The 8,672-nt window shown below is 43.0% G+C and overlaps 1 long non-coding RNA gene across 2 annotated transcripts; it reads left to right on the top strand.

The window, feature by feature from the left end:
• Nucleotides 1-556: 556 nt before the first annotated feature.
• LOC124651063 lies at nt 557-7,535 on the top strand. Of its 2 annotated transcripts, none has more exons than XR_006987265.1 (6): nt 557-639; nt 2,289-2,419; nt 2,509-2,568; nt 3,016-3,074; nt 3,262-3,341; nt 7,341-7,535. It is a non-coding gene; the product is annotated as an uncharacterized LOC124651063 (long non-coding RNA). The 2 variants fall into 2 exon arrangements; XR_006987266.1 differs by lacking the exon at nt 7,341-7,535 and adding an exon at nt 5,450-5,544.
• Nucleotides 7,536-8,672: the final 1,137 nt, after the last annotated feature.

Below are 8,672 nucleotides of genomic sequence, written 5' to 3'. Positions count from 1 at the left end.
ATGCATTGCACGGTATAATTGCTGTCTCACAGGCGTTTGGATTTTCGGCCGTCCGATCGAGCTGACGTGGCGCGATCTCGGCCGGCCGTTCCGTCCAGGGCGCGAGGCCCTCGCGCGAACCCACATTTTATCCATGGATCGCTAAAAAGCCCGCCCAGCCCGGCCACGGTTGGCAAACCCTAGCCGTCTCTCCCAATCCCCGCGCGCGACTCTCCCACAATCTTGTGCCTGCTCGCCCCCGCGCGGCCACCACTCCATGGGCGCGGAGATGTCCGGCTCCATGCCCATGCCCGCCTCCGGGACGTGGACGCGGGAGCAGGAGAAGGCGTTCGAGAACGCGCTGGCCACGCTGCCGGATCCGGACGACGAGGCCGCCATGTGGGACGCCATCGCCGCCGCCGTCCCGGGCAAGATGCCCGAGGAGGTCCGGCGCCACTACGAGCTGCTCGTCGAGGACGTCGACGGCATCGAGGTCAGCCGCGTGCCGCTGCTCGTCTACGCCGGCGACGCCGGGCCCGACGACGGCGGGGGCTCCGGGGGCGGGGGCGGGAAGAAGGGCTCGGGCGTCGACAAGGGCTCGTCCAAGTCCGCCGAGCAGGAGCGCCGGAAGGGGATCGCCTGGACCGAGGACGAGCACAGGTTCGCTCCTGCCCTTTTCCTTTCCGTTGACCGAATTTTGCGGGGAAGGCTGATGCTGTACATAGATGCTTGATTGACCTGCTCTGTCGGAAATTCCGATTGGTTAATTGATCCGTGCATTGGAAATTCGATTCTTGCGTAGTTTACCTGCTCTCGTGGTGTGATTGCACCGTCGCTCGGAGTCAGTGGAGCTCTTCCTTTGTGTGCCCCTTTGTGTATTGAGAGATTAGGCTATGTTCTGTACGAGATTTTCTTGCTCTGACAGAGGAGCAAACATAGTTGCGCTTAGGATATGGCTGACCCAGGAGCTAAAAGGTCAGGATTGCCTGATTGGGGATTCTGCTGATCAACTCGTGTACTGATCGTAATGCTTCGATTGGTTGGAAATTTGCTCTTTAGATGCCCATGCGCCTGGGCGACGGAGCCGAGCGCGCGCCTGAAGACAGCGGCGAGCGCCGCGCCTGGGCGACTGCGGTGGCGAGCACGCGCCTGGAGATGGCGGCGGCGAAGGCGCGCCTGGCAACGACGGCGGCGCCTCTCCTCCAATCCCCGCGTTAGTCCTCTCTCCCCAATAACCACTCCTCTGGCTGTCCCCGTCTCCACCCCTCCTTCTCCTTGCGCGTGCGGCGGCTGCCGGCTCCATCCCCGCAGCCAGCTTCTCTCCCTCCACACGTCCCTCTCTGGAACCGCCGGCGCGGCCGATCTCCGGCAGGGGCCGCTGCCGCGGGCAAGGGCGGCGCGATAGTCCCCCGCAGGGACGACATGGGAGGGAAGCGCGGGCGACCTCCACAGGCCCTCGAGCGCGCGGTGGATCCGCGAGGGAGATGGACCGGGGAAGAAGGCAGTGGGGCTGTGGTGGGCGTGTAGCGGCAAGGACAGGGTCGGCCGGTGAGCTGCGAGGCGACGGAGGAGGCAGAGAATAAGAAACAGCAGCTGCCATAGCACAGTTTCTCTCTCTCTGTGGTTGTGCAAGGACTTAAAAAAAAAGAATGGTACAACGATGACTTGCATATGAGTTTCCATCGGGGCAGAGGTACGAGTGGAGGCAGACTCTTCCTGTTTGATTTTGCTCCCAAAACATTTCATATAGCGTGTGCAAGATCCAGTTTTTTCCTTTGCGTACAACGTGTTTGACTAAAATCCTACATAAAAGTAATGTATGTAAGATCTATATTCCATCTAGCTAGCTGTTCGTAGTTTTGCAATTAAGGTGGGCATGGATGTTTTATACATCTTGTGTTCCCTTTTAGTAGTGGCGGCGCGTCTCAGGGGCCATACTGGGCCCTGGCCCGGTCTTCCCACGAAATTCCAACCTATATGTTGCACAACATTTGGCCCATATGTGGACAATTGCTGTCCAATAAGCTTGTTGGCCCGGTCTTCAGTTTGGGCCACGCTCCGCCACTGCCTTTTAGGTGTGCATCTCTTCCTAACCGGTTATATCCTGTTTGTGCTAGGATTTGTAGTGTCTCCATGATATACACACAAGATAAAGGTTATTTTAATGAGCCATATTTTGTTTGGTTAATTTCTCAAGTGATTGAACTGTGTGTTCATTTATGTTCATGAAGTCCTTAATATTTCGCGATGCTGCTTGATGCATCTGGTTGCATGATTAAGCTTATCAGGAGCATTTTTTTTGATTGCAGAGAAGAAGGAAAATGATCACTAGAAGGCTTAAATAATTCAGGTTCCTCCTTTCCAGGTTCTCTGATTCTCTCTCAAGATCCCATCTTGCTGCATAATCTGTGGAAAGAAGATCACAACGGTGGCTTGCCCGGTAACGGACTCGAGCAAAGACTTAGATTGAGCTCTTAACTTGGTGGATTTACTTAATGCACTAACACTACACCTGTATGTGTTATCTAGAGTTTCACCTCTAAGCTTTGAACTTGAAGCTGCATTGAAGTTGGCTAGATATTTGTGCAGGTGAGTTTTGGTGTATCGCCAGTTCCCCTTTTCCATAATTTTTTCAGTTAATTCATATGGAATGAGCAGCCTAATATCTCTGTTAATGTTTGTCTATCTTTTTAGTAAAATATAATTAGTTGACTGGAATTAAGTATAAGCTGCAAACAATAATTTTGAATGAGGAATACCATGCTTAGGATGAAGCTATTGATTAAAGTATTATGTATTTCTTTATCAATTGACAAGGAAGTATCAGATTTATTAATGGGCATTGTAGATGGTGCTAAGGCTCTAATCGATGCCAGTGACCGATTGATACTGTATATAATTATCAAACACCTATGTTCCAATGCATATGGTTGTTCAGTTTCTATTACTCCCGTCATGTACTGTTTTTAATTTTGATTTGTGAGATTCAATTTGGGTTGTAATTTTCAGTCACGTGTTGATGAGTTACTTGTCCAGGTCCTGCTCCCTGGCATCTCGGGCTATCGCTGTTGGCATGGCGGTCTCATCACCATCAGGTACCAATGTAAAGAATGTTGTATTCTCTACAGACTGAGCTGGCTTCTCCCAATTTTCTTCATGTATATACCTATGAATATTTGCTAAAGAGCAGCTTGTAGAATCATCTCTCTCTTCATCAGCTTGCAACATCAATTATCTATATTTGAGCTATACAGTTTTACCTCATGATGTTTCATGTTTCAGGTTCAGGGTTCGAAGAAAATGAGCAGAGTATGTGTTTCCGATTTTTGAGAAAAAGATCAAAACATTTGTGTGCATATCAGGTGAGACAAGTTTATTTATCTGTATCGAGTTGTTTTGGCAGATGTTTGTGATAGATTCTGGTTATTGGAACTTCAAATCTATAATACGCTTTAGTTAGCTTTTTGTATTTCACCTGTCCTTTGAGGCTTGGATGTATCGCTGCCTATAATTTTGGGTGTGATTGTATTTGCCTCGGAGACAATGAATAATTGATGTTTAAAGGTATTGATCCACTCTTGTGTGGGTTAGCTTTTTCACCCGTCTAATGAGTATACAATATTTTGATTAAGTGAATTTTTCTGAAGAAAATAAGAACACTATAAATGAATGTTTGTCAAAGAAAAATTAAAAATAGTGAGGAAGTGAATATTTCCAGGCAGACAAATTAATGAATGGTTTAAGACATAACATGCCTGGTAAGTTTTTCTTGCGGCCTACTTGAAGCAATCGGGCATGTCTTGGTCATGGTGTGTGTGCCATGTTGTTGCACATCAGAAGAACGTTTTAGGATCGAAAGTACTATTAAGAACTTGAGTGTTTTCTGGGTTATGGTGACGGGCTTTGACTTGTTCTCTTACTTAAACAGTTTGGGTTCAATATATATAAGCCCTGTTGTTTCAGTACAAACAATTTCTGATTTGTTCTGAGCAAGTCACGATATAGGTCTTTTGACATGGACCAGATGTGTGCAAAGAGTGTAGGTTCATTTTTTGATTATCTTGGCTCTGTTACTGGCGTATATCAACTTATTTAGATCTGCGATTGTCTTGTGTTTGCATCCAGTATTCACATTAGTTGGTTCCACTCCTTATGCTTTGGATGTAATTAGGCAGATAGACAAACAGACAAATAGGGTGTTTCTTATTTGCCCCTTAAGATTGATAGGTGGTTCGTTAACATTTTCTTCTTTGTGACTTTAACATTGCTTAATAGATAGGAATTTTTATTTGTCTATCGAACATAGATCTTATGCGTACCTGTTTCTAAGTTGAACCTTACAACACACTACTATTTATTTATCTGTGTCAAGTATTCTGAGCTGTTTTTTTCACTTTAGCCTGTAATAGCTGGTGTAAATCAAGCTCTTTAAATTACCTCCACAACTGGAGTTTACTGATTTAGCATGTTTGGGATGTTTTTGTTCAAGAGATATTGCACCATGTAAGGGTACAGAGGTTGCTGCAGCCTGCAGAGCAGCCAAGCTAGGCATTATGCGTCTGAGAATTTTATTCCTATCCATGATAAATGATTTAGGGGTCTGATTCTTATCCACCAGCATATTCTTTCCATGAGGAATATGCTGCTTAAAAGTCTTCCATGGCTATATGAGTTGTACGACCCTCTATAGTCTGTTGTGGGCTCCCAGCTTTGCAAAAGCTCTTGATCTTGCTTTCTAACATTTGGATATTGCTTGATATTACAGTAGTACCATTAACATCTGGGATGTATGCCTTAGATTCCGAGGCATGTGTCTGCAGATAAGTTATACGGGTCTGCGAATGTCGAAATCAGTTAGATAGGAACTTGTATACATATGTGTGTGTTTTGTCTGCAACTCTGGATCAATTTGATGAGCATGTGTTCCTTTTTCTGGGCATGCTCTGCATATCTGTAATCATAGCACATGCATCATTGCATCTGTTATTTCTGCGGTGGGCGTGAGCATGCTGTTGCTTGGAGTGTAGGAGTTCTAGGAGGACCTGCTTTGGACTTGCGGCCGTGTAGTAGGTCCATACTTAAAGGAAGTAAGAACAATTTTATTTTGCTCTCTCGGGACATTGTGGTTTCAGCTACGAATTTTCTTTTCATCTGCTTATCTAATTATCTTCATTTCTTTACTAACGAAGCGCTTACCTAAATAATCTCTTCCACTGTGATTTGAGTCTGCATTTTTTCTAGGATGTCCTTTGCAATCCTGAAGCTGGAATGAAATTAGGATATTCACCAACAAACCTCCCCTACACTCCTGAACTATCACTTTACATTCTCTGAACTAATGCAGAAGCTGGGCTGAATCTAATCTGGTTAATACCAACGCCTACACTAGCCATGTGTTCTTTAATAAGCCTTCCCTTCTTCTTGGTGATATAAAGTTTGGCTAATTAGAGTTCAATGATGTTTCGTGCAGACTGGTGTGAAATTATATTTCCGTCAAGGCATTATGTACCTAATACAATGAAGAGGTATTCAAAAAACTTTCCAAAACACATGAAGTAAAGTTTCGATGGTATCAGAACCTGATGAGCTGCTATTAAGATCAAACCAGCAGAGTAAAGTTTTAAATTTTTATGTTTTACAAGATTTTCTAAATATTAAAGTTTTAAATTTTTATGTTTTACAAGATTTTCTAATTATTCTTAGTTATTTCTGCCCCTGATTTGCTCCATAATTCACTAATTTTACAAGAATCTAATCATTTGGATTTTCACCATGGAGCTCATTTTGTACATTGCTCGGAACAGAAGTTGCCAAATTCCATTAAACTTCCATCATTCTTTATTTGCAGAGCACCTAAAGGAGGCCTAATTAGTATATGTGATATACATTGAGACCATAATAAAAATGCAGCTCAAATCAATACCAGCCTTGAATATGAAGCAATCCATTATCTTTATTCTATTACCATGGTAGCTCATTAATTTCAGATTTAGTTGCATATTATTTTATTTATGAGCTATGTATGTATTGCTGCATAAGATGGAAAGCAAGGTCAAACGTTAGCTGGCATTCTATTCGTTACACTCTTTTTGAACTAAAAAAAGTTAGTTGTTTGCCAGTCACTGGAAAATTTCAGGTGGATGACAAGGAAACTATGTAGAGGTAGGCAGCCCAACTAATTAGTCATTTGGATTTACTTAGGTTTCTTAATTTCAGCAGGTTTGTTCTCTGCCCCATATCCTTTATTTACCAACATCAATATATATTATGGGCATAGGAAAGTGGTATGTCGACCATAAGCTTGTGGTAAATAGGCTGGCTATGGATTAAAAATGAACTTGAGTAAAAGAAATATAAAATGAAAAAGGTTGTCCAACTCAATGTAACCAGTTATACCATTACGAGTTCTTCATTCACATAACAAGGGTGTGAACGTGTTCTCTGTCTATGTGAACGTGTTCTCTGTCTATGTAGATTAGTTTGTTGGTAGAGTTTGCAGATCTGTAGCAAACCATATATTTGGATGGACTAAAGAAAACGAGTTTATTTTAGTATCAATTGCTACATCGGAAATTCAATTCGGCTCCCGGGTGCGTATGCTCCCTCTACCAAAAAAACATATTTCGAAATGTCAAAAAATTTGGATAAAAAATTCTACATGTACATCTTCATATTGTATGTGCATTCGCTAAGTTTCACGAAAAACCAATATTTTTTGTGGTCTATGTAAAAAGGAGAAACTTTATCTTGTGAAAAACATTATTTTTAGCACTGAATTTTGTCTTTTTTACACACGTCACATGATAAGTCGATTTTTTATGAAACGACTTTGTGAGCGCGTAGCATGTGAAGATGTACGTACAAATTTTTTGTTTCAAATTTTTTTGAAATTTAAAATGTACATAAGATGCATTTCAAAATATAGGGAGCATATGCACCCATGTTCCAAAACACCACTCCCGCTCTATATATTTGTGGGGGAGCTTAGAGACGCATAGGAGAAATACATTAGTTTTAGAAACACAGCCGCAAACAAACTGTTACATGTCTATCTGTAACATAAGAGAGTGTACCATTTTCATTTACATTTTGTTGTCTAATTACCATTGAAGAACTGAATCCAAGGATACCGGTTGTTCGTATATTTCATTTTGTAATGACTAAGTCATGTGTGTTCTTCATTTATAGCTTCGTCAGTTATATATTTTTATGCACGATTAATATAGTGATTGCTAAATCTTTTACCAAAGACGGGAACGCATGCCAAGTCGGGCTCCTGGTTCACAAAAGTTCTCTATGTATATGTCAATGTTGATACCTTTGACCCTTAGCTAATATGATTAGCCGTCCATTCTTACCAGGTTTAAGCTATGGATGTTGGTGAAATTCCATCCAGGATTCCAGGGTGATGATCAAGGCGCCCCTCACCGTTCGCAGTTTCCAAAGCTATTAACAACACCATACCCACCAAGGGCAAAGGGACATTCTCTCCGACAACATGTCATAAACATTATTCCGATGGACAAGTCCGACTATACAACCAACAACCTTTGACATGTCAAACTAATAACAGATTACATAGTGTTTCACCTATCGATTTTTTCCGTTTAATATTTTATTAGCGTCGGTATCTATAGATGCTTAATATAGCACTTTACAAACTGTTCACCGTGGCCCGTGAGCCATGGAAGCCCCAAAATATTGCTCTATTTTCTTTTTTCCTTGATTGTATATAAGTGTTTTCCTACTCCATTCATGATTTCGTGTGCTTTGTCCTAATTTCATCCTATCGATTTTGTTTTGTCAAATCTAAAAATCGTACTTTCATTTTCACCCGATTTTTATCATTCTTAAATCAGTGCAAATTCCACGGGGTCGTGCGCCAAGGCGCACATCTAAATCTAGTTACAAAGCACGTTAAGCATGATGCCGCTGAATGGTTGTAACGCATGAGGATTGACAATAAAGGCATGATGAGTAGAACCATAGTGTTTTCTAGAAAAAATGACCATACTGAAGTAAGGGCACGACGGAAGTCGTTATGTCATACCATGCAGCACCAGTGATGTGAGAACTGAGGTAACCGTCCACAACTAGAATAAACCTGGATTAGCAAGCCCAAAAATTCAGTAAATTGAACTTCCTAAATCAGTTGGAGTATCTCATCTTAATATATGCTGTACCATGTTCATCCTAGGAAACATAAGGCCGTCTCCAACTCCAACGTGTTAGGATGATCTCCTCCCACGTGGGCATGTTGGGCCCACCGGGCCCCTTTGATCTGTGCCCTGATCGGAGTTGGCGGCACGTGTTATGAGTTTGATCGCTGCGTTGCACACCCCAACCGACACACCCTTCCGATCTAGGGAGCGCTGCAACGACGGCAAGCACCGCCGCCATCGCTACTGCCTCACCACGTCGTCGCCCTCGCTACCATATCCAACACTTCGGTAATCAAACAGAACCTGCTCATATTCGTTCATAAACACAGTCCTAACCCGGCTAGATCTACACCTAGTCTAGGAATCTAACAAAGGTATCAGAGCTGCTAGGTATTGTAGTTTATTTTCGGGTAGAAAGATTAAAAGAACTAGGTCGAAACCCTAACCCTAGTTCATCCCGCACGAACAGTAAACCCCAACCCTAGTTCGTCTTGAAACCCTAACCCTACCAGAAAAGAAGGGGAAGATGGG

Source organism: Lolium rigidum, chromosome 5 (assembly GCF_022539505.1).
Source record: "Lolium rigidum isolate FL_2022 chromosome 5, APGP_CSIRO_Lrig_0.1, whole genome shotgun sequence".
Taxonomy (NCBI): Eukaryota; Viridiplantae; Streptophyta; class Magnoliopsida; order Poales; family Poaceae; genus Lolium; species Lolium rigidum.
Note: the sequence above shows the minus strand (reverse complement) of the source record. Positions and strands in the feature narration are given on the sequence as shown.